The sequence below is a fragment of the Physeter macrocephalus genome, chromosome 15 (assembly GCF_002837175.3).
Source record: "Physeter macrocephalus isolate SW-GA chromosome 15, ASM283717v5, whole genome shotgun sequence".
NCBI classification, from domain to species: domain Eukaryota; kingdom Metazoa; phylum Chordata; class Mammalia; order Artiodactyla; family Physeteridae; genus Physeter; species Physeter macrocephalus.
The window spans coordinates 30,900,977-30,924,223 of record NC_041228.1 but is presented as its reverse complement, the minus strand read 5'-3'; the positions used below and the strand labels follow the sequence as shown (position 1 = coordinate 30,924,223).

Sequence of the window (23,247 nt, the reverse complement as noted above, 5' to 3'; positions counted from 1 at the left end):
TTTTGATTTGCATTTCTTTAATGATTAATGATGTTGAGCATTCTTTCATGTGTTTGTTGGCGATCTGTATATCTTCTTTGGAGAAATGTCTATTTAGGTCTTCTGCCCATTTTTGGATTGGGTTGTTTGTTTTTTTGTTATTGAGCTGCATGAGTTGCTTATAAATTTTGGAGATTAATCCTTTGTCAGTTGCTTCATTTGCAACTGTTTTCTCCCATTCTGAGGGTTGTCTTTTGGTCTTGTTATGGCATCCTTTGCTGTGCAAAAGCTTTTAAGTTTCATTAGGTCCCATTTGTTTATTTTTGTTTTTATTTCCATTTCTCTGGGAGATGGGTCAAAAAGGATCTTGCTGTGATTTACGTCATAGAGTGTTCTGCCTATGTTTTCCTCTAAGGGAACATTTTTCTGACAAATGTTTGGGATCTTAATATGTGTCAGGCACTCAGCTGAACACAGATGGTATATATAATAAGGGGCAGAGCAGATGTGTCCCTGCCCTTGTGGGTGTTAGGGTGAGTGTGTTAGCTGTAGTGCCGGAAGGAGCTCAGCACACCAAGTAGGTGGGGTGGGAGGCTATACAGCAGAGTGAAATGACCCTGCCAAAAGAGGGGCTCCCTAATCGAGGGCCGCATAGGTGGAGTTGGGGGCAGGAATAGGGGCGTGTCCCAAGCAGAGGAAACAGCTTGGCCTTTATGAGGCAATGGCAGGTGATCAGTGTGGCTGAGTCAAGGGTGAGGGTAGGACCAGATGGAGGTGGAAAGGTAAGCTAGCATCAGACAATACAGGATTTTCTTGGCCAGGCTGAGGATTTTGGTCTTTGAAACAGAGAGTGACATAATCAACTCTTCTTTATTGACACAATGACCCAAAGGTAATGCTGTTTCTTTTCCAAGAGAACAGATACCATTAAGCAGAAGCAGAATGCCTTTCAACTTAAAAAAAAAAGTTTGCTATTTAAATACAGCAGACATGACACATGCACCGTACGTAATACGTGTACATTATTACAGATATTCCTTCACCTCCAGTAGCAAGCTTTTGGTATCAGTGTTAAGATTAAATTACTAGTTTCTTTGAGGTTCTGAGCCGAGGGAATTCTAAACCACTTGCCTTTGTCATTTGCCTTTGAAGACTTCTTCGTAAAGTTTCCATTATGAAAGCTATTGTAACATTATCTTCAATCTTTAAAAAAAAAAGGGCTATTAAAATCACTCAGGTGTCTGCTTGTGACTTTAGCTGCCATTGTTTACCTGTTTATTTGGACCTCATTATAAAAGGCTAGAGGTATTATTGCTATAATTGAATTGAACTGACTTGCAATTTTTAGGGATGGTTATCTCTGCTACATTTACATTTGTAGACTAATTTTGAATTCTCCATTTGATTAGAAAATATGGCCCATAGTAGTATTGAACACTGATGTCTATGTGGCCTTCTTAACCACTTCTCTGAATTAAAAATTCTTACAATATTTAGATCATTTGAGTAAGAATGTAAAACACAGTTTTAATTTCATGTATATACTTTTTGAAATGGCAACATTTTGTCCAGAAGTTAATTGGGGCAGCTCTGCCTCATTTTAAATATGTTAGCTACCAGTGGGGATGAATTAGTTACCAGATCATTGTATCATTCTTGTGGAGGCATTGGACATGAACTTCTTCCCTTTAAAGCTGCCAAACCAAGATGTGTGTGTCCCCTTTTGTGCGATTTCTGCAACGTTTCACGTGGAGCTAAGGCAGCATGTGCTGAAATGGCCAGCATCCACCTGTACTTAAGTGGCTCATTATTAATGCCCCAGTTCTTTTTACCTAGTACACAGAAGATCTCGGAGGATACTTATTGGTTCTACACCGTGAAGGACTTTGAAAGGACCTTGAGACAAGGATATTCAGAGGAGGTGACTAAAGCAGTTACAGAGAATTATTTTTTTGTGTGTTTGGCATCTTTACACATGATGTCAACAGGAGCCTCAGAGCCTAACCATAACATCAGAGGGCTTTGTTCTGTATTTTAGGTTCTTCATTTGAAAATGTGCTCCCATGAAAATGTGTCTTATCTGTGCAGCTTTCCTGTGTGGACTGTTCCCACCCCTAGAATCAACATTTTCAGTCCTGCAGTTGGTGTGGAGCTAGCCTGCCTTCTTTGCTCCTGTTCACCTAGGGTGAGCATGTGACCCAGCCAGCCAAAGGGCCCCCACCTGCAGCCACAGTGATTTGATCAAGGATGGGTGTGTGATCTCAGCCGGCAGGATGATGAGAGCACTCCCTGGGATTTTGACAGAACACAGAAATGATGCTCTCTTTCTCGTGGGGCTTACAGAGTTGTTACGATTTGTACCTAGAGCTGCTGGTGGCCATCTTTGTTATCAAATGGAGAAAGCCTGCCTGAAGATGAAGCTAGCCCAAGGAAAATAGAAACGAGATGAGATGAAAAGGCACACTTCAGCCTATTGATCTCACCACACCCGAAATCAGTAAGATTACCAAGTATTTCAGTTGCATGAGCCCATTTTTTTCACTTCTATTTAAGCTAATTTAAGTTAGGTTTTTGTTACTTTTATTTTAATATTTATTTATTTATTTGGCCGCGCCGGGTCTTAGTGGCAGCACGCAGGATCATCATTGCCGTGTGCGGGATCTTTAGTTGTGGCATGTGAACTCTTAGTTGTAGCATGTGGGATCTAGTTCCCTGACCAGGGATCGAACCTGGGCCCCCTGCATTCGGAGCACGGAGTCTTAGCCACTGGACCACCAAGGGAAGTCCCGGTTTTTGTTACTTTTAAATAAAATAATTAAAGCATAAAAGCAGCCCATAAACTGGCCCTGCACAAAGTGACAGCAGGAAAGGAGAGGTCTGAAGATGTCATCTGGTGTGGAGTGAAGGATTTGAAAATCTCCATTGCCCTGAGCCAGAAGTTTGTAAGAGAGACCAAAGGATGTGCTAACTTTTCCCTCCTGATACCCTTTCCTTTAAATAGCGCTGGATCTTTTAAACTAGATTCTGAGGTAGTAGCATCCTAGTCTTTCTGAAATGCAGAAATGGGAGACTTAGTGTTGCTGTGTATTACAGAAACAAACATAAATGGTGGCTGGCTGATTTCTAGTTACAGCCTTGCCATCTGAAATCCATGGATACATTTATCTGTTATGCGTTTGCTTTTACCGTGAGGCATTCTAAGGTCTATTGTTCAACAAATAAGATATTACAATGCCAGTAATGGTCTCTTATGTGAATACCAAGATTAGAAGACAAGCAGTGACAATAATAAAAGACGAATTATCCTCTACTTCTAGTAACTCAGCATTTGGACATTAAATAGCTAGAAAATATGAGTCAGTCATTTTGGATGCACAGTTCTGCAACACCTTCATTCCATTTGGCATACTAGGTATTGGTTTCTTACAGCCATTTCCTTTTAAAGACAGGTAAGAACAAATACACAGTATGGTAATGAAAAAGAGCATTTCAAGTGTCCTGTGAACCTAAAGTGGAAAGCAGAAAAGCAGAGGATCTATAATGACATTTCTGATACAAGTTTATGCTAGTGGCTTATTTTTTCATTATTTCTTTCTGAAGAGATACACGAAACGTCTATAAATTAGGATTGTTCATGGCTTAAAGGAGGCTGGGGGAATCAGAAGCATTATTAAGACTTTCATTTTACATTGATGCTTGTCTCATGGATAATAATTTGTGCTAGGAAGGGTTATAACACAAGCCCTTTAGCTAATAATAGAACCTGGTTACTAAGCTATAAGAAGAGATACTCTGCATATCATAATTCAGTGACCAGAAAACATTGTCTTCCAATATAATGGCCTGAACGGTCTCCAAATATGTAAAGAAACATCTTGGTTAGCTTTCTCTCTTCCATTTAGAAGAGAAAATACAACAAACACCAGTTTTCCATTAGATATCATAGAATATACTGGTCTTTATTATCCCTTGTGCTCCTGCAATAGAAAAAAATAGATTTCTCCTTCCCAGGTAATTTAATGGGGAAAAACATCCCATTTTCAAAAGACAAATGCTGCACAAGAGGAAGTAGCGTGAGGGTAATGAAACTCTGTTGTGCTGTGTTTAGTGAACCGATGGCTTAATACACTATCTCCTTGGTGACAAAAAAACAAGAACCAAAACAGTTCTCACGTTTGTATCCATAGGAGATTGATTAATAAACACAAATTAGCACACACATCTAAATTTGGTGTTTGCCTCCAAGTATTCGGTTTATCAGTTATCATATCTGTGAGTATATATAGCTAAGAGAACAGAGCCCCCTGGGGGCGGTTCCAGCTAGATGGATGCTTTGTAGTCTCACACAGGAAGTGCCTGGAATGCACACTTCAGTGCAGTAGAGTTTCCTGTGCGTTTGACCCTCAGTCTGCATGTTCTTCTACCAAAAGGGGTGAGGTACGAAGCACATCCTGTTGCCCTGGCCGTGCCTGTGTAGAGTGCAGAGGCTGCTCCCTGGGACCTATAGCTGCAGCCCAGGGACAGATGGGCCATGCAGACAGATGGGGTTCCTGGGCAATGAAAATTCATTTGTGGCAGGCAGAGCGTATTGGAAGATGAGGAGACTCCTTGAGTTTTGTGAAATTAAGACAGGGAAGAGCTAGGTCTACAGAAGTTCAAGTGGCGACTCTGAATTGATGAACCTTGCACTTGGTACAATTGCTGACAGAAAGCCTGAGCACGCTCTGCTGTTTGCAGTACAGCCCCTGACACGGGGAAGGGACTGTTCCAGTGCAGAACAGCATACGTCACAGAGGAGCAACATCTGGGTGACGAAAGTACAGGGAAAGTCCAGACGTTTCCTGCAGCCTGGCATGAATGAGCATGTGATTGGAGTTGATGTGTAGGAACCCCCCTCTCCAAATACATGTTTTTGCATAATATACTTCAGCTAACTGTATAATAAACTGATGGTAGTTTTCATTGTATATTAATTTTGAGGAGTCCCAACTCATTTATTCATTCTTTCATTCAGTACGTAAATTGATTGCTTACTCTTGGCCAAACACAGAAAAAAAGTGGTGAATAAATCCAAAGACATCCCTGCTTTCACAGACATTACATTCTGGTTTGTGGAAACAGTCAGCAGTTAAGCACGTACGTAGGTAAAGGCTTTGAAGAAAAGATATTTGAATAATGTGGATAATATGAAAGTATGACAAGCCCGGAGGTTGAGGAACAATAATAGTACATAGATTAAATATAGGAGGGATCTGAGGCCTGGCTCAGGGTAGAGAATTTAGAGAATGGGAAGCAAAGGAGGAAAAGGCAAGGTGCCTGCGGAGCAGCAGCCAGTGAGGTAGCAGGAGAACCAGGGGAGCAGTCCTTGGAGAGTGTTTCAGTCATTTGTTAAGCCCAACAGTGACCTGACCCAACTGATGATCTTAGAAGTTTCATCCTGGCTGCCAAGGAGGCAGGGTTGTCACAGGACAGGGACAGAAGAAGAGAAACCATTTAGTGGGCTGCTGCAATAATGGATGTGAGAAATAAGGACTGTTTGGACTATGACTATAGTGGTAGACGTGGTCAAAAGAAGCTACATTTGGGATATGCACAAAATACGGTGGAAGGTAGGATACCAAACATGCTCATACACGTATGACCTAGAGTTGGATTCGATATTGGGTGTGAGGGAAAGAGAACTGCCCTATTTGGGTGATCTTCATGTAGATCAGTGCTACCCAAAGTACTGGGGTGCAGACTTCGTTGTCACTGGTGTGTGACAACGTAAGAAGCCTGTGCCAAAACGTAAATCAGCTGAATTTCTTTTGCATAGCTTGGTTTTCTCGAGGAAGGAAGCAGTGCATTGATTTAAATTCTAGCACAAGCTCCTTCTTTTGCCGTAGACCAGAAAGAGTTTCCAGACCAGACTCATCTGTGGCCCTCCCTCTGAGAAGCCTTGCTTTAGACAAAGTCATCAGTGAAAACCGTTATGACCCAGTTCTCAGGTTTATCCAGGTACGGCACATTCTTGAAGAACTGCTGATTTTGTAGTTGTACGTGTGTGCTGTGGTTGCCAAAGTTAACAGAACCGCACACAGATAAGTTATAAAATACTTTGTGGAGCAATACCTTCTTAAAGTTATGGTTTCTAGATTTTCATTAGCTTTGTTTGATTTTGTGTTTTTGATTAGTAGGCAAGCGTAAGAGAATAGGCTTAGGAGAGCGTTCTTTTAAAATAACAAATTAACTCATATTTATGAAGTAGGGTCACAGGGCAACTCAAGCTATACCATACTTGTTCTTCAAAACTTAGCTTAGCACCATCTTTTAGGCAGCCTTCCAGATCATCTAACCATTGGGATATCTGTCTTTTTTATGTGTTTTCACAGCACTGTGTGTGCTTTACCTCTGTCGTAGCGCTATTATAAATCAAGAATGGTTGACTGACTTCTCCCTGCCTCCCCGCAAACTGTAAGGAAGTAGAAGGAAGGGCTGTGTCTTATAACTCCAGTAGCAAGTAGAATGTGTGGAACATTGTAGATACCCAATTAAATTGTATACACTACGTAGCATGATCGTAATTTCAGAGAACAAAAGGCATTGCTGGGCATAATAGTTTTGCATTCAAGTTTGGGGTAGTTACCAAAGCAAAGACTTCTCTAAGCTAATCAAAATTTGAGGTAAATGATATCAGTTGTAGCCTCAAATATATAGAAGAGTTTTTAATAGTGAAATGAGTTTTGCACATTGGAGTTGTCAACCATATCTATTAAAAGAGAGCAATTGGCATGAGTGATATCATTTCAGATATAAAGGCCACTTCTGTATATATATTATAATAATCTCACTGTAGCGGGAATGACTCATTATACCACAAACAATGTCACAATCAAATTTGAGGTGGTGGGATCTATCAACAGCAATTTCTCTTTCTTTCTTTGTTAGCTGGAGTTCAGATGTGATGTTTGGCAAAATCTCTTGAAAATCTTAAGGTCTGATTACAGTTTACAAGTGGGCCGGTCACCATCCAGGGACTCCAGGTTTTGTAACCAATCCGAATACTTGGAGCTAAAATTTTTAAAAATTTGTTTTCATTCAACAGATTTTTTGAGCATTTAGCGTGTACAAAAAGTACCAGGTGCCGTTAAAGTGCTAGGTGCTGTGGGGGAATAGAAAGATGAATCAGACATGGAGATTTTGTCCTTAAGGAGGAGTAAAGTGAGATATCATCAATCTTTTTGCTGCACATACTTCCAGGTGTTATAAAATAACACAGACTGACCCCCTTTCCCTGGAGAGGAAGTCATGCTTTCTTGGTGGAGATCACAGAGCCTGAAAGTCTTCTAACCTGACCCTGTCTGCTCTTCCCAGTGATTGCTTCCCGAGGTGGTGCCTCCATCGGTTCTCGCGATCGTTGATGGGTGTACCACTCATCAGGAAGATCTCAGCCACGGCAGCAATTTGCAAAGCCAGCACTGTTCTCAGTCTCCTGCTGGTTGCTCCAGTCTGCAGTTCTTACAGGGTCTAATGGGTTTAGCATCAATTTGCCTTGTACCCCACCCCTTTCATTTCCTTGTTTTGCTTTGAGACAATCAAAGGTTCTATCAACTCTCACTTGACTATAGGTGAGCTGCCTAAGGATATTCTTCCTATTGCTATTCCTAAAAGCACGTATAAAAATGACTTAGTCACTCTCCCAGCTTCAATCATAAAATTCCAGGGCAAGTTTCGAACGGGCCATATCGATTCCCTCAACTCTCAGCTAAGCTCTGTGACTGGAAGGAACAGAGGCTCTTTTGGGCTCAGCTCGGGCCACGTATTCAGGCCTGTGTGTAGAAACTGGGAAACCCTCATGGCTTGAGTGAAAAAGAATAATTCCTCAAAACTGGGGAAACTATTGCCAGAAAAATGGCGAAATGGTTTTGGCAAGTTAAAAAAAACACAAAAAACAAAGATGGCTACCACATTTTCTACTATTTTCATGAATTTCTATATATATGTGTGTGTATTTATATGTCACACTTTCTCGTACATACATACACACAAACACAGACACACACATCACTATTACCATGTATCTTTCTCTTTTTAGTTAATAATAGATGATGATTATTATTATAGATGAGTCCCTGACCCAGGTGGTTTGCAGACATTTTCTCATTTTTTCTTTATAAAAACTCTAGAAGGAAAGTATCATTATTATGTCCATTTGGCAGATGAGTAACCAAGGCAAAGAGAAGTAGCTTGACCATCACCCTCCTCAGTTCCTACCACCAAATAGGAGGCACCTACAAAAGGAGCCTCAGATAGAGCTCTGGTTCTCCCATTAGCTTCTGGTGATTGGCTAAACTCTAGTGATGCCCTGGATTGTGTTGATGAGGAGTGGTGAGGCCAGTGTACATATTGTGGACTAAATATAATCTCTGGCTCTCATTCTGTCCCTGGACAAGCAGTGAATATTTGTCTGCATGGTCCCCAGGATTGGGTCAAAGGCCAATGCAGGTTCAAGAGGGAAATGATAAAGCTGGGGCAAGAGTAATCTTAGACCTTAACACTTAATTCCTAACCCGTGCTGGTACAGTTTTCCTAAATCTTGGCTTATGATTTCCGTTATTTATTTTGACCTGACCTGGTAATAGATGCTGTGTTGCCAACTGGTTTGCCCTAAAAACATTATTCTTCACCTGCCAGGCGAGTCCGAGCACACCCTAAATCTGTGATGATGGCTCCACTCAATGTCATCACCACTAATATTTAGGGGTATTTACTCTGAAACTGCCACCTACTTCACGTGCATTGTCTCATTTAATCCTCATAACAAATTTTAAGAGGTTGATTCCACTGCATTATCCATACAGCATTCCCAAAGCTGATAACTGCATCTCTCATTCATTTACTGTCAAAGTAAAGTGATTTGGGCCCCATGATTGCAATATATTAGACAAATGGACTCTGAGATTTTATTTTATTTTGTCTTGGCTTGTATAATTTTATTGTGTCTTAAAGTAGATATATTCTTTTGTCTGTTTTGTCTTGAATTAGGTAATTTTCTTAAGCGGAAGGATACTACCACTTATTAAGTGTCTGCTAAATACTAAGCTAACTGTTTGCCTACAGGTTCTTACTTTTACCAATCTTTTGGTTATGTGTAAATACTCATTGAGAGTGTTTTCTCACAGATACACAAATCTCTGTCCAAGAACACCTTGGGAAAGTAGTAGGGAGAAGTCTGCAAGATAAAGGAAATAAACAAAAGTTGGTGAGGGTACTTCATGAATATAGCACGGACGCTTGACACGCAGAGCCGATTTTTGATGGCAAGCTGTGGCCCTGGCAGATACATAAAATTTATCACTGTGGGAGGCGGTGGTCCTGCAAAGGAGTATTGTGAAAAAAAACCGGTAGATAGGCAATAAAATCTTTTCTTATGTGCGCTCTTCTGCCTTCTCTGTCAGATTTGCTGCTGCTTATCGATGCATATCAAGTAGGGATTAGGAGAGAATAAATCCTGACAATTGGTCATTCACGATGAGTGCTGTCTCCATCCCTATGATACCTATTTTTTATGCAGTATTTTATAAAGATGAGTGGAATAGAACAGAATAGAGTGGAATTGAGTCGAAAATGATGCAAAGGCAGATAATCAGAACCAGAACTATACAAGGATGGAATAGGCACATAGCTGATTTGATATGGAGTATCAAATGGTATTTATGTTTATTGTTTTATTGAGAGGAGACCCTTCCGGGGGAGAAAATATAACAAAAGCAGTTTTGTTTATTGGCAGAAGAATAAGAACCTTACTAATCTGTCCATACTGACATACCTTTCTTTCCCCTCTAGTGACTGTGAAACCCCTGAAAGTCAAAACATGAGAAAAGCATGCTTACACACATATGTGTGTATTTTGTGTACGTATGTATGTATGTGTTTATATGTGCTGCACAGCTTATGTAATCCCGCATATATATACACATGTATAATGAATTGGGATAACCTAGGCTATGGTGTGTTAACAATCAACCCCCAAATCTTAGTGGTGTAGACCACAGGAGTGTGTCGCTCATGCTGCATGTCCATTACAAGTCAGCTGCAGCTCTCCTTTACTCAGTCTTACTCTGGAGTCAGGCTGACAGTTCAGCCTATATCTGTAATATTGCTTAGCTCATAACAGAGAGAAAAAAAATAACATGGCAGACCTTATAATGGATCCAAGAGCTGCTGCCCACATGCGTCAATTCTTCGCACATGTCATCGGTCAAAGAAAGTCACGGTGAAGCCTGATATCAGCATGGAATGAGTATAGATGATCCTCCTGCAACGATATTTTTGAATGATAATGCAAGTGACTACAATATGATAACCCAATATACTGATACACAAACTAATTCTGTATTTGTTGGGGGAGTATTGGTGTACAGTGAATGCACTGTAGTTTTCAGAATGTAACTGTACCCGCAGGAATTGGTACATCTACTCCTAGGTGTTTTTTCCAGGTGGTTAGGGAGATAGTAATAGATAAGAACAGAGCGTTGCTTTATGGCTTTAACCTCATTTATCCTCATGTTCTCTCCCACTCTCCCCCCCCCAAAAAAAAAACCCTTTCATATTTCCATTCATTCTATTATTAAAGACATTAAGTCACTATTTCTATATTATAAAGTTCACTCCGAATATTTTTCAATCAAATATCTATTGAGAACCTCCTCTGTGCCAGGCACACTACCATGTGCTTGATCACACCTTGATCTCATTCAGAAATGCTGTTTCTTAGTGATTTAAAGCCTGGAGGAAATACTATTTCATTAAAAAATGTATATTAAGTAAGCATTGTTGTCAGTGAATGAAACTAGACTACAGTCTTGTGGAAAAGACTTGTTGAAGGAGAGTTTACCAAGTGCTTTGGAACATGGAGAAGAGATAGGTAGATTCTTGGGGAATGGAATCATTACATGGCACTGTAGATGAGATCTGTCCTGTCCTGAGAAAGTTGGATAGGAGTTTGTTAAAAGTCAAGGAAGAAGTGGCGTGAAAGCCTTCTAGGCAAAGTAGCTAGCATAAACAAAAGCAGAGGCACGGGGGAAAAATGTAAAACAGTTTTGAAAAATACAAGTAGTTCTTTATAGTTAGGGTATAGAGTTTGGGGAAAGCATAGTTAAGACTGGGTCTATAGATTAAGAGAAATGGTGGATTTATTTGATAGAATTTATCATATCTACCTAGAAAGATTAGCCTTCCTGAACCTCTCGGTGTTCTCCCCGGCCCCGATAGTGGAGCCTTTTCTGTTATTTTCACTCCCCTTTTCAGTTGAGCAATGTCCCAGTCGAGTCCCAGGGCTTCCTTGCATCCATTACCTTTGATTAATTTGGGCCCCTGATCTTTCCCTTTTTCCATGTCTAAGATTTGCATTTAAGCCTCTTTGTTTTATGGCTTATTCCATTTGCATAGAGTGAGCTTGTCCTAGTGAGTCACCTGAAACATTTCTCTCCTCTAAATTAATTCCTTATGTGGATTTCCATATTTTTGTTCAACATATACAATTTTCCCTTTTATACATGGATCCCTCAGTTAATGTGTTTAGAAAAATGAATTAATGAGTCATCTGCATCATGAAATGCACCATGAATCATTGTTTTTATGATGTTCTACAAATATTCAACCCAAGGCATGCAATGACTCATCTGTGGCATAAGGACTGTGTTGTACAGACATTTCAGAGACAGATCAAAATGTAACCTGCTGCGAAAACCATCACCACGTCAGTTCCTTTTTCATAAAAGTCAGAGGGACAGATATTGAAAAAGAACTTCTTCTGATTGCCTTTTTGAAAAGGTTTGACTGAATTGAGGTGGGGAACACTATACGTTAATGCTGTGCTTTCCACCAGGGAGAAAGACTCTCTTCATACCCTGCCTTTCAGGGTATCTCTGCCGAAACCCTGTTGGATAATTTCTGTTGGATGATTTCATTCTTTTTCCTCACCCTTCTTTTTCTTCTTTATATCTGGGTTAGAGAATGAATAGTTTGGGTTTAGAACCAGAATATTTCAAAATGATTCCAGCCCTTATGTTGTAAAGTGTGACAATTTTCGGTCCAAAAATACGAAGTGATAAAAACTCAAATCATATAAAAGCTGAGATCTAAAGTCAGGATTCTTGACTTTCATTATAGTGTTTGGACATAACTGTAACATTGCCCCAAATTAGGGATGGTGAATGTTACCTGGAGGCAAATGATTTGAGGAAGGAGTGTTTGTTACTGATAGGATGTTGTTTATAAATTTTATAACCACTGTATATGTTAGCTATACTTATGTATTGATTTCACTACTTAGAAAGTTGAACCGTATAATTTGAGTTGAGTTGTCTTCATGTTATACATACAGAATATCTATTGAAAATTTTCTTGTATTAATTTATTTTTTATGTTTTGGAGGATTGATTTCAGTACTCAATCAGCAGGAATATAAAAATGTAGTCAGGCTTGGAAATATACAGGGGCTGGGAACTCAATCGAATGTTGAACTCCAGGTATAGATCCATCTAGCCATTGCAATGCCATTGTGCAGGGGAGCAAGAGGGTTTGGATTGAACAAACGCGTTGGGGCCCAGATCCTTGCCATATGCTCTTCTTACTGAATTTCATCAAATGAAGACACTGTTGATTTTAAATAGTATCCTGTTTTCAGGAATGCATTTGAGTGAAACAAGCCCATCTTAGAACCTAGTAATCACAGTCGCTGTGTGATTTGGGGCACGTTAAGTAAGAACCTCTTTGAACTTTAATTTCGTTATCTGTTAAAAAGGTGAATGAATAATAGTAACTTCCTTAGAAAGGTTTAGAAATTTGCAGAGATATTCTAAGAATTATATGAGAGAACATGTACAAATTTTGAGCCTTATTTTAGGGGTTCAGTAAGTGCCTCAGTTATTCAAGGTAACTTGTTTACATTTCAAGTAAATCTTAGGAAGCAGAAATTAAAACATAGTTTTGGCATATTTTTCTTCTGAGAGAGAACCAAAGTCTCTATCACATGAGAGAATTAAAAGCAGGGTAGACAAACATAAAAATCATCCTTCCTAAGTTACTGATGGTAGGGTTAAGAAAGAAATAACTAAAGAAGGACCTACCTACATATGGCCAGATTGAAGTTACATGGGAATGTTAGCATCATGACTTTATAAAGAGTTCATGGCCGCCTGCTACTTTTCCCTAGTTTATTGTCTGTCTTCTTTGTCCCAAGTTCTAGAATCATTCTTCAGGCAGAAGAAGTTCTGACTATATTCGAATTCAACAATTTGTTTTTCTATAATACTAAGTTTATTAAATTTCATAGTCAAGGGTGAGCCTATGCCTTAAAAAAACATGGAGAATCATTTAGAAACTATGACATAAATATGACAGTATAGTATAACTAGGGGAAAAAAGCTATAGATTGAATATTTTGAGAGAGGAAGGGGAAAAGGAATGCATACCTGTCTTTTCTAAATTAAAAACATGAAAAGGAAAGCCCTGAGTAAGTTAGCCTAATACTTTAATTTTCTATATTGACTTCTCTGAATTTGTCTTTTTTTTTTTTTTAAGAAGATGTTGGGGGTAGGAGTTTATTAATTAATTTATTTATTTTTGCTGTGTTGGGTCTCCGTTTCTGTGCGAGGGCTTTCTCTAGTTGTGGCAAGCGGGGGCCACTCTTCATCGCGGTGTGTGGGCCTCTCACTATGGCGGCCTCTCTTGTTGCGGAACACAGGCTCCAGACGCGCAGGCTCAGTAGTTGTGGCTCACGGGCCTAGTTGCTCCGCGGCGTGTGGGATCCTCCCAGCCCAGGGCTCGAACCCGTGTCCCCTGCATTAGCAGGCAGGTTCTCAACCGCTGCGCCACCAGGGGAGCCCTGAATTTGTCTTTGATTTTTTTAAGTGTACGCATTTCACATTTATAGGGAAAGGAATAAACTTTATTGGATGCTTACTCTGCCATTAACTTGGAAATTTGTGTACATTATTCCCTTACTTCATTCAAGTAAACCTGCTGGATAGATTGAAAACCAGGATTCAAAGTCACCGTGGCATTTTTAGTACTTATGGTTCACATGCTCAAGACCACAAATATCTATTTATTGAAATATCTTAATATATATTGGAATAAAATATGTGTAATACATAAACTTGTTTTAATTAAAATTTTAACTAAATATTTTAAAACTGGTATATTTTCCCTTTCAGAACCTGTCAGGTAAATATATTTGAGTATGTAGCTCACCTTTCATAACTGTAATATCTACTAGTAGTTTAACAAGTATGTATTTCACTTATCTTGGTAAAAACAATGGAAATAAATAGCATTATTTGTCTCTCTCTTTTTAGCTGTGCAAATTACTGAAAGATTTTTCTGTAATAGTAAGAATCACTGCTATAAAATGCCTTATGTGTTTCATTAAATAAAATTGTCTGGCTACATTAGTATATATTATTTTTAATTACTTTTTCAGGAAAATTGATTCAGTCAAGTCTTTCTGCTAGTGATTGAAATCCTGATTAAATTTGAGTTGTTTTAAATCACATCCTCTCTAATTTAGTTCTAATCTCTAAATAGTAACAACTTCTTTGGTAACCCCAAATATTTAGTCATCACCGACATGCCTAAATATTTCATGTACTTCTTTTAAAAGGCAAACGACTGGACTTTTTCCATCCTATTTTATATTCTATGTCTTTTGCTTGGAGACACATTTTCTTGGTTAATTATTTTGAGTTTGGTCTTTCCTGCTGTCTAAATTCTAAGCCTAGAATTATGCCTGTTTATTAAACTGTGAGAACCAACCTGTTAGTCCCCCAAAAAACTGGACTTAATTGTTGTGCATTTTAATTTGAAGAAAGTCAAATGAATCCATAGCTTTTAAAACCTATCAGAACCAGACCCTCTGTTTTTGTTTTCTTTTGAAGAAGTCAGACCAGAGCTATCTAGTAGAAGTGTAATGTGAGCTATGTTTGTAATTTTAAATTTCCTGGTAGTAACATTAAAAAAGTACAAAGAAACAGGTGAAATTACTTAAAAAAAAATTTTTTTTTTATGCGGTACGCGGGCCTCTCACTGCTGTGGCCTCTCCCGTTGCGGAGCACAGGCTCCGGACGCGCAGGCTCAGCGGCCATGGCTCACGGGCCCAGCCGCTCCGCGGCATGTGGGATCTTCCCGGACCGGGGCACGAACCTGCATCCCCTGAATCGGCAGGCGGACTCTCAACCACTGCGCCACCAGGGAAGCCCTGAAATTACTTTTAATAATACACTTTATTTATCCCAGTGTGTCAAAAATATTATTATTTCAATCTGTAAGGAAAATAAAGTATTAATGAGATATTTAGCATTTTTATGCTAAGTCTTTGAAATCCAGTGTGTATTTTACACTTACATCATATCTTGATTAAATTAAAAACATTCAGCCCCTCCATTACACTAGCCTCTTTCCAAGTACTTAATAGCCACATGTGGGTAGTATCTACCATATTGGACAACTCAGGTCTAAATGGTTATTTGGGGGTTCTCTCTCAGCAGGTTGTACTTTGACTCAAGAGAGCTTTCACTGTTAATTGGGTCAGTTGTCTGGAGTGATCACAATGTAATTCACAGTAGCTAGCAGTTCAGCTAATATATAGATAGAAACCCACATGCCTAGTTTAAATTGGTTTTCCTTAATTGCAGCTGAGATAAAGGTGTAATAATGTCTACTAGAATTACCTCTCTTTTGCTACGTACCACTTTAAGTAATACAGTGTTTTATATAGAAAAGAGTAAAACTATGTTCAGAGATTTTTTGCTTTTGCCTTCCAAATGAGAAGAAAAAATTATGTTAGGCTAAAGTAAAACTATTATATAGAAAAAATTATATTCATTACAATTGAAGATGTTACAGCACTTTTTTTCCCATGCGCTCAGTCTTCCAATTGTACTTTAATAATTTTTTGTTCTATGTTTTATACCCTTTTTTTGGTACTATAATTTGTGTTATCTTAAAATTTTTTCTTAATCTCCAAGATATAATTTATAAAAAGATAGCCAGAAGAGTTTATATATATTTCCAGCCTAAGATTCAACATGTGTAAAAGAACATGCTTTCAAGTATTATTTACTTCAGAGGGTCAGGTTTAGCAAATATACTTTTAAGTGTTAATAGCTCTGGGTAAGGAAACCACTCCAATTAAATAAATTTAAATTAGTTTTGGAGGTAGCTTTAAGTAATTTTTTTCATGATTTCGCTAATAGTTCTTTTTTTCACTATAATAAAGATGATCTTAGATTTATTTACATTTACTTAAGAAATATTCGATTAAAGTAATATTTAATGATTTTTTTTAGCTATGTGGATAATAATTTCCAAAGTCTATTTTTACCTTCGGACATCCCCTAAACACCCATTCTATTTTCTGCTATGGCTGCTACTCATGTTTTTCTTTTTATCTGCCAGTGTACCACTTGATTTCTCTAAACCCAATATCTATTCTTAGCAGCGACTGTGTCTCAGATTCATTCTGTTCTATATTTTTGCTCCATTGCCATTTGTTTAACTATGTCAGTTGGATTTTCCTTCTGTTTTGTTCCTACCTATAACTGATATAGAGGTTTTTATTGCTGTTTCTCACTCGAAGCCACAGTTTGTATTCCAAGGCAAAAACTAAAGGATTTTTTGCTAATCTACTTGAATACCTCAGGAGAGGGTAAAGTATTGTCCAAAGGGCTTAGATTTTAGGAAGCGAAGTGGGTTTTTTCCTCCTTTTTAGGCTACCTTCATTGTGTATTTTGCCCCATACCTTCAAAGCTCTTTTTTTTTTTTTCATTAAAATGCAGTATGAACTGATTCTCTAGATTTTGAAGAGCTACTGATACTATTATACAATTTAGTTTTTTAAATTTCCTTGTGCTAAATGTTTCTTCTTTGGGGACATCAAAGGAATGATTTTCTTTAATGGCTCCTAAATTGCAATATGAGACATAGGTGTTCAGATTTCATCTTCAAGTGAGATTCAGCAATTTCAGATTTACAAAGCACAGATGTATAAATCCTTAAAGTTAATAACTTTATTTCATCTTTACTCATAATAAATTGGGATTTAAAGCTGTGGGAATCCATTATCACTGTGTCTCAAACATACAGCTAGCCTATGACTAGTTCAGGATATTTATTCAAAACAGATGGAAAGCTTTGTTTACAGAAATAGTTGTACATGTTCAGAGTAACTGTAATTGTAATAGCTAAAAACTGGAAAAATCCCAAATGTTCACCAGCAAGAGAATGGCTAAACAAATTGTGGTATATTCATACAATAGAATACTAGTTAGCAGTATGGAGAAAAATGAAGTACTGTTACACACTCAAACATGGATGTCTCTACAACTTTATGTTGTGTGAAAGAATAGTATTGTATTATGGAATATTGTATGATTCCATTTTTATGACTTTCTGGGATAGGCAAAACTAATCTGGGTGATAGCAAATCAGAAGAGGGGTTGCCTATGAGGGTTGAGAAATGACTACTCTACAAAGGAAAGTGAGAGAACTTTTGGGGATGATAGAGATGTTCTGTATCTTGATTAGGGTGTTGGGGACAGGGGTGTATACAATTGCTAACACTTATCCAATTGTACACTTAGTATCTGTGCATTTCACTCTATGTACATCTTATGGAGATTTTCCAAATAGAATGTAGGTATTAACAAATTTGCAATAGCAAAAGGAAGATGTTAGCCAGCCAAAGGGAAGAGATGTAAAAAGAATCCAAAGATGGAAGGCAGCTGTGCTAACCGCTATACCGCCAACACCTCCCAAAGATGGACAGAGAAGAAGAAGCAGTTGTAGGTTCAGCTTACACAGCAGGATGAGGAGACACTGATCCTATATTTAAATTTACTTAAAAATGGGTATTTTTGTCTTTAGGGTAACATTCAAAACCTTTATCTTTCACGGGCTGGCACCCACTTACCTCTCCAGCCTCATCTTTTATCAGCCTTCTACGTTTCTTACATTCCTCATCCACCCATAATCTTCCAGTTTCCGAATGTATCTTACTCTCTTTCATTCTGGGGTTTTATACATGCAGTTCCCTCAGTTTCAAGTACTCCTTCCACAAGATTTGTGGCTCAGACTTCTTGGGTCTCATGCTCACTTGCTCCAGGATTTTTTGATCCTGTTTGTTGTCCCCTAACTTTTTATCTATATGTATCTCCCACTAGAATATAAGCTTCCTAAGGACAGGGACCCTATGTGTGTCCTTTTGAAAGTTGCGTCCTTGACAGGCAGCGCAGTGGCCTGGGGTGTGGTTGATTCTAGGGATATATTTTAAATTAATGAACAGTTGGAATTGTTAAAATAGTACCATGAATTTAAGAAATGATTTAAGTGTTGACTTCTAAATCTCTTCCCATAGTCTGAAGACAGCTCTTAAGATGCTAGGTCAATGGGTACAAATTCTTGGAGGGAGATTTCTGAGGATATAGAGTAAAGGTGGTGATTGTCAGTCCACTTTCTGACAATGTGTGGGATCTACTGTAAGTCACTGATCCAATGCTGACCTGGCCAGACCTAGAAGAAGGGTTCAAGAATTCCTTCCCCGCCCTTTGTATTAGTTAGTACTTCCTGTTAATGCTTTCCAATTATATCAAAATCAAAGAAAGAAGCTACAAGTGAATATCCACACAGCAAGCAGCTTTAACATAATCCTCTATTGATTAATGCCTTAAAAGCTCCTTTTTTTAATGCTAGAATGCATTTAGAAACTGTCTCGTATGAAATACTGTGTGGTACTAAAAGATCTACACAAAGTAAAATTGAAAGCCAGATAAATATGTGTATTGCCAGGAAAATACTTAATATTTACCTGCTTATTACCCTTATTATTTATAAATTATTGACAAAGGGGCTTCCATGGTGGCACAGTGGTCGAGAGTCCGCCTGCCGATGCAGGGGACGCGGGTTCGTGCCCCGGTCCGGGAGGATGCCACATGCCGCGGAGCGGCTGGGCCCGTGAGCCATGGCCGCTGAGCCTGCGCGTCCGGAGCCCGCAACGGGAGAGGCCACAACAGTGAGAGGCCCGCGTACCGCAAAAAAAAAAAAAAAAAAATTATTGACAAGAACATATATATTTCTCAGTTTGATGTAGTCAATATGTGATTTCAATTGTATGACCTAAAAAGCTTTAGAGATCTGCTTACAGAAAGTATTTACAAGATGGTCTCATACAAGAAAGGATTACTTGAATTGATTACTAAACGATGCAATTTCTGCTTCTGTTATAAAATCTATTCTCAATCTATTTGGAAATAAAACTATTTTGTTGGTTAGTAAAATGTAAATGTATTCATGAAATCTCTAATTATTCTGTAATATATTCTTTCTTAAAGTTTATTGGGTTCATCATCAAGGAAGTCAGTATACTTAATCGGAAAACAAATGATGAGTAACCTCTGGAACTAAAAACTTCAAAATTTAGAATAAGTGTGTTTTTCCAAAATCTACATATTCATTTAAATATTTAGCCATGTTCTTTATTCAAAATAATACTCATAAAAATCTATCTATAACTTACAGATATGTGTTAAGTTGAAGTTCTTATAATAAGTGAAACATTTCAGAAAAAATAAATAGAAAAATTGTCTTTCTAGTTCCTACATCCAAGTTGTAAATAATTTCTCTCTCTACATAGATATAGATAAAAATTTATATAGATAGGTAGTCTCTCTCAATGAGAGTTACATAGGAGGTAACCTCTCAACTCTGCATACATTCATTCATTTAGTATTTATTAAGCACCTCATGTGATAGAGACACTCTTCTGGGCATTGCGGATACAGCAGAAAATAAAACAGACAACATACCTGCCCTCATGGAACTTACGCTTGTGTGCTACTTGTTACTCACTGTACAATGAAACCTTGACATTTGAGAGAGATGCCTAGCTTCTTTGAAAGTCTGTACTCACTTAATGCCTACCACTAGAGCATATACCTTACTTATAAAACAGATATGTTATAACAAGTCAAGTGCTACAAAAAACTGTGGATTGGCAATGTTGGGTATACTTATCCGTTACTGTGCATTAAATTATCCCACAAGTTAATAGTTGTCCATTATCATTCAACAAATCACCCCACAGTCTAATAGCTTAAAGACACAATAAATACTTGGCATCTCACACAGTTTCTATGGGTCAAGGCTTTAGAAGCAGCTGAACTGTATTCTCTGACTGGGTTTGTCACAAGATTGAGTCAGTTTGCCAGACAAGGTTGCAGTCAGCTGAAAGCCTGACTTGGGGTGGCTTCCAAGATGTTTCATTCACACAGTGCTAGTGGTTGGCAAGATGCCTTAGTTCTTTCCCATCTGGACCTCTCTATGCTTGAGTGTCCTCACAATGTGATGCCTGGCTCTGTCAGAGCAAGCAAATCAAGAAAGCAAGGCAGAAGCCACAGAATCATCTATGACCTTGCCTGAGATGCCATACTGCTTCATTTCCTCAGCATTCTATGAGGTAAAGAGGTCAGCTAGCTCTGTTCTTTGTGGGAGAGGTTGCATAGTGAGAATCACTGCCAGTCATACTGGAAGTTGGCTACCACACTGGATATTTATCCAGTTCCCTTCCTGGTTAAATTGCTCTCTATCTTCATCTATAATGGCTGCTAAAACAATACCATAGACTTGGTGTCTTATAAACAATAGAATGTATATCTCACAGTTCTGGAGGCTGGGAAGTCTAAGATCAAGGCACCAACAGACTCAGTGTTGGGTGAGGTACCACTTCCTGGTTCATAGATGGCATTCTTCTTGCCATGTCCTCACATGGCAGAAGGGACAAGGGAGCTCTCTGGGGGCTCTTTTATAAGAGCACCAGTTCCATTTGTTAGAGATCTGCCCTCATGATCTAATCACCTTCCAAAGGCCCCCACTTCCAAATGCCATCGCATTAGTAACTAAGTTTCAACACATAAATTTGGGGGGCGGACACAAACATTCAGTCTATAATACTCTCGAGCTTGAGTGACTCAGATTGGTACACAGAGATGCACTAAATTTTATGGTGTTACCTGTGAAGAATCAAAATAAAATTGTTTATTTCTTGAAAGCCATTTACAAAGCTTAGATTAATCCAGCAACCTATACAATTTGTTATGTAATGTGAATTTGGTTGTCAGCTAACACAGGACTCAATGGGTTGAACTTAAAATTACTCCTTCAGATGTTAATAAAGAGTGCCTACATTGTGTGTAGATCTGGTGTTTCATGGTGATTATCTAGGCAAGACAATCAGATGTCCGATCACACCAAAATAGAGACTTCTGTTTGAAAGAGCAAATCCTTTGAACTGCATAGACTATTTCAGAGGTATTTTCTTATTTTAAAAAGTGGTCATTAGAAACATGTGATAATAAAGAACATCAGAGATCACTAGGCAAGGTGAAATTTAAGAAGGGTATAGAGGATCTTCATTTTTTTTCCTTCAGTATACATTTTTATTTCTATACTAATGCTCTGAGTAGTCATAATGCTGTGAAATACTGTTTCAAGATGGTGGAATATTGGTCTCTCCCTTGTTAAAAATAATTGCTATTATCGTGACTGCCTTCAAAATTGTTGAAAATTTACTCTCACCTTACATCGTGTTGTCAGAGCTGTAGTTTCATTCTTGAAACTTTTAAAATTCCCTAAGTACATACATTTTTTTTAAGAAAGTTGTAATTTAAATTTTAAATCCACTGGAAACCAGTATAATTAGGGTACAGCATATTCTGTCTTGCAGTAGTTTTCAGAAACATGCAAATAAAGCATTTTTTTTTTTTCGGTATGGGGGCCTCTCACTGCTGTGGTCTCTCCCGCTGCGGAGCACAGGCTCCAGACGCACAGGCCCAGCGGCCGTGGCTCACGGGCCCAGCCGCTCCGCGGCATGTGGGATCCTCCCGGACTGGGGCACGAACCCGCGCCCCCTGCATCGGCAGGCAGACTCTCAACCACTGCGCCACCAGGGAAGCCCCTCCACGGTTGTTTGATTTTCATTTGGGTGTTTTGAATTTAATGAGATTTTCCTGAATGGGTGACCAGTAAGCTCAAACCTTGTTTTACTGTGGAATTTTTTTTCTCTTAGCAAGCACAGTTATGAATTGCTAGATTGGTATTTTGTGATGAGGAAGAATCTCTAGTCCAATGTAATTTTTTTTTGTTTCCTCTTCCTAGGACAAAATGAATTCTTCCAGTCATATCATAGCCTAAAGATATATTTTTTGTGTGGCAGGAATCCATTGCCAAATTAAATCATAAAGCTTTTTATGGAACTAAAACAGTTAATATGAAGTATAAGACTCACTGCCCTATGCTATTCTCATCCTGGAGCCCTCCATACTAAATAAGTTGAACTTTTGACATGTAACTCCATGCCTCTGTAGCAGAATTTTTCTGAAAATTGAAGAGGAAATCCATAATGCTATTGCTTTAACAAAAAATTAAAGAAGAGTATTTTGGTGAACTTTCCAGTGAGGTCTCTTGAATCCCGGACTATCTTTCCATAGAACTTGGTTTAATAGGTGTTATGTGGAGAGAAAAAATTTTGTGATCATACAAATTCAGGAAATTATAAATTTGTAGCGTTAAACAGGCTTCCTTACTATAGGTGGTCACAGAGCACTTGATCATCATGCGTGACCAGAAGGGAATGTTTTATACAGTAGGAATCCAAAATTGCAGGGAGCTCTTTTCCCTCTAGGAGTATGTCATGAGGTCAGTATATATGGAACAAATTCTGGGAAACACATTTTTAGGTATTTCTCATTCATTGCAAACTGAAGTTCACCTTGGTTCTTGATGTTTTGATCAAGGTGTGACCTCTAAACCTGTGTATTATGGACCATTGTGGAATTTTCACCAGTGCTTCTCCAATTCTAAAGGGAAGGCAATGTTTGATTGTTAATTATTGAAGGAACTGAATATGATATGCCTGAGTCTAAAATTAGGTTTAATTACTTCTGTATGTAAGACACTGAGCACACTTTGCTCACTGCCTAAGCTAAAGTTAAATGCATTGAGATTTTGAATTTCCTTTCATAGGCTTTATACCTCGGCAATGCTTAAAATATTTATGGAAGGAGTCAACTGGGCTTACTCTGTGCTAAGTGGGCTCAGAGCTTTATGAACATAAACTCTTTTTTTTTTTTCTTCTTCTTTTTTTGTGGTACGCGGGCCTCTCACTGTTGTGGCCTCTCCCGTTGCGGAGCACAGGCTCCGGACGCGCAGGCTCAGCCGCCATGGCTCACGGGC

The 23,247-nt window shown here is 38.6% G+C and overlaps 1 protein-coding gene across 5 annotated transcripts in view; it reads left to right on the top strand.

Moving 5' to 3' along the window:
• The window catches only part of OXR1 (oxidation resistance 1), a 468,745-nt gene that overhangs the window by 17,189 nt on the left and 428,309 nt on the right, over nt 1-23,247 (top strand). Inside the window, exon 2 of one of the 5 annotated variants that reach the window (XM_055091042.1) lies at nt 2,345-2,476. The exons of the other annotated variants lie outside the window; for them this stretch is intronic. The gene's annotated coding sequence lies outside the window, so the exon portion shown is untranslated. The remainder of the gene's footprint in view (nt 1-2,344; nt 2,477-23,247) is intronic. 5 annotated transcript variants of the gene reach the window in all.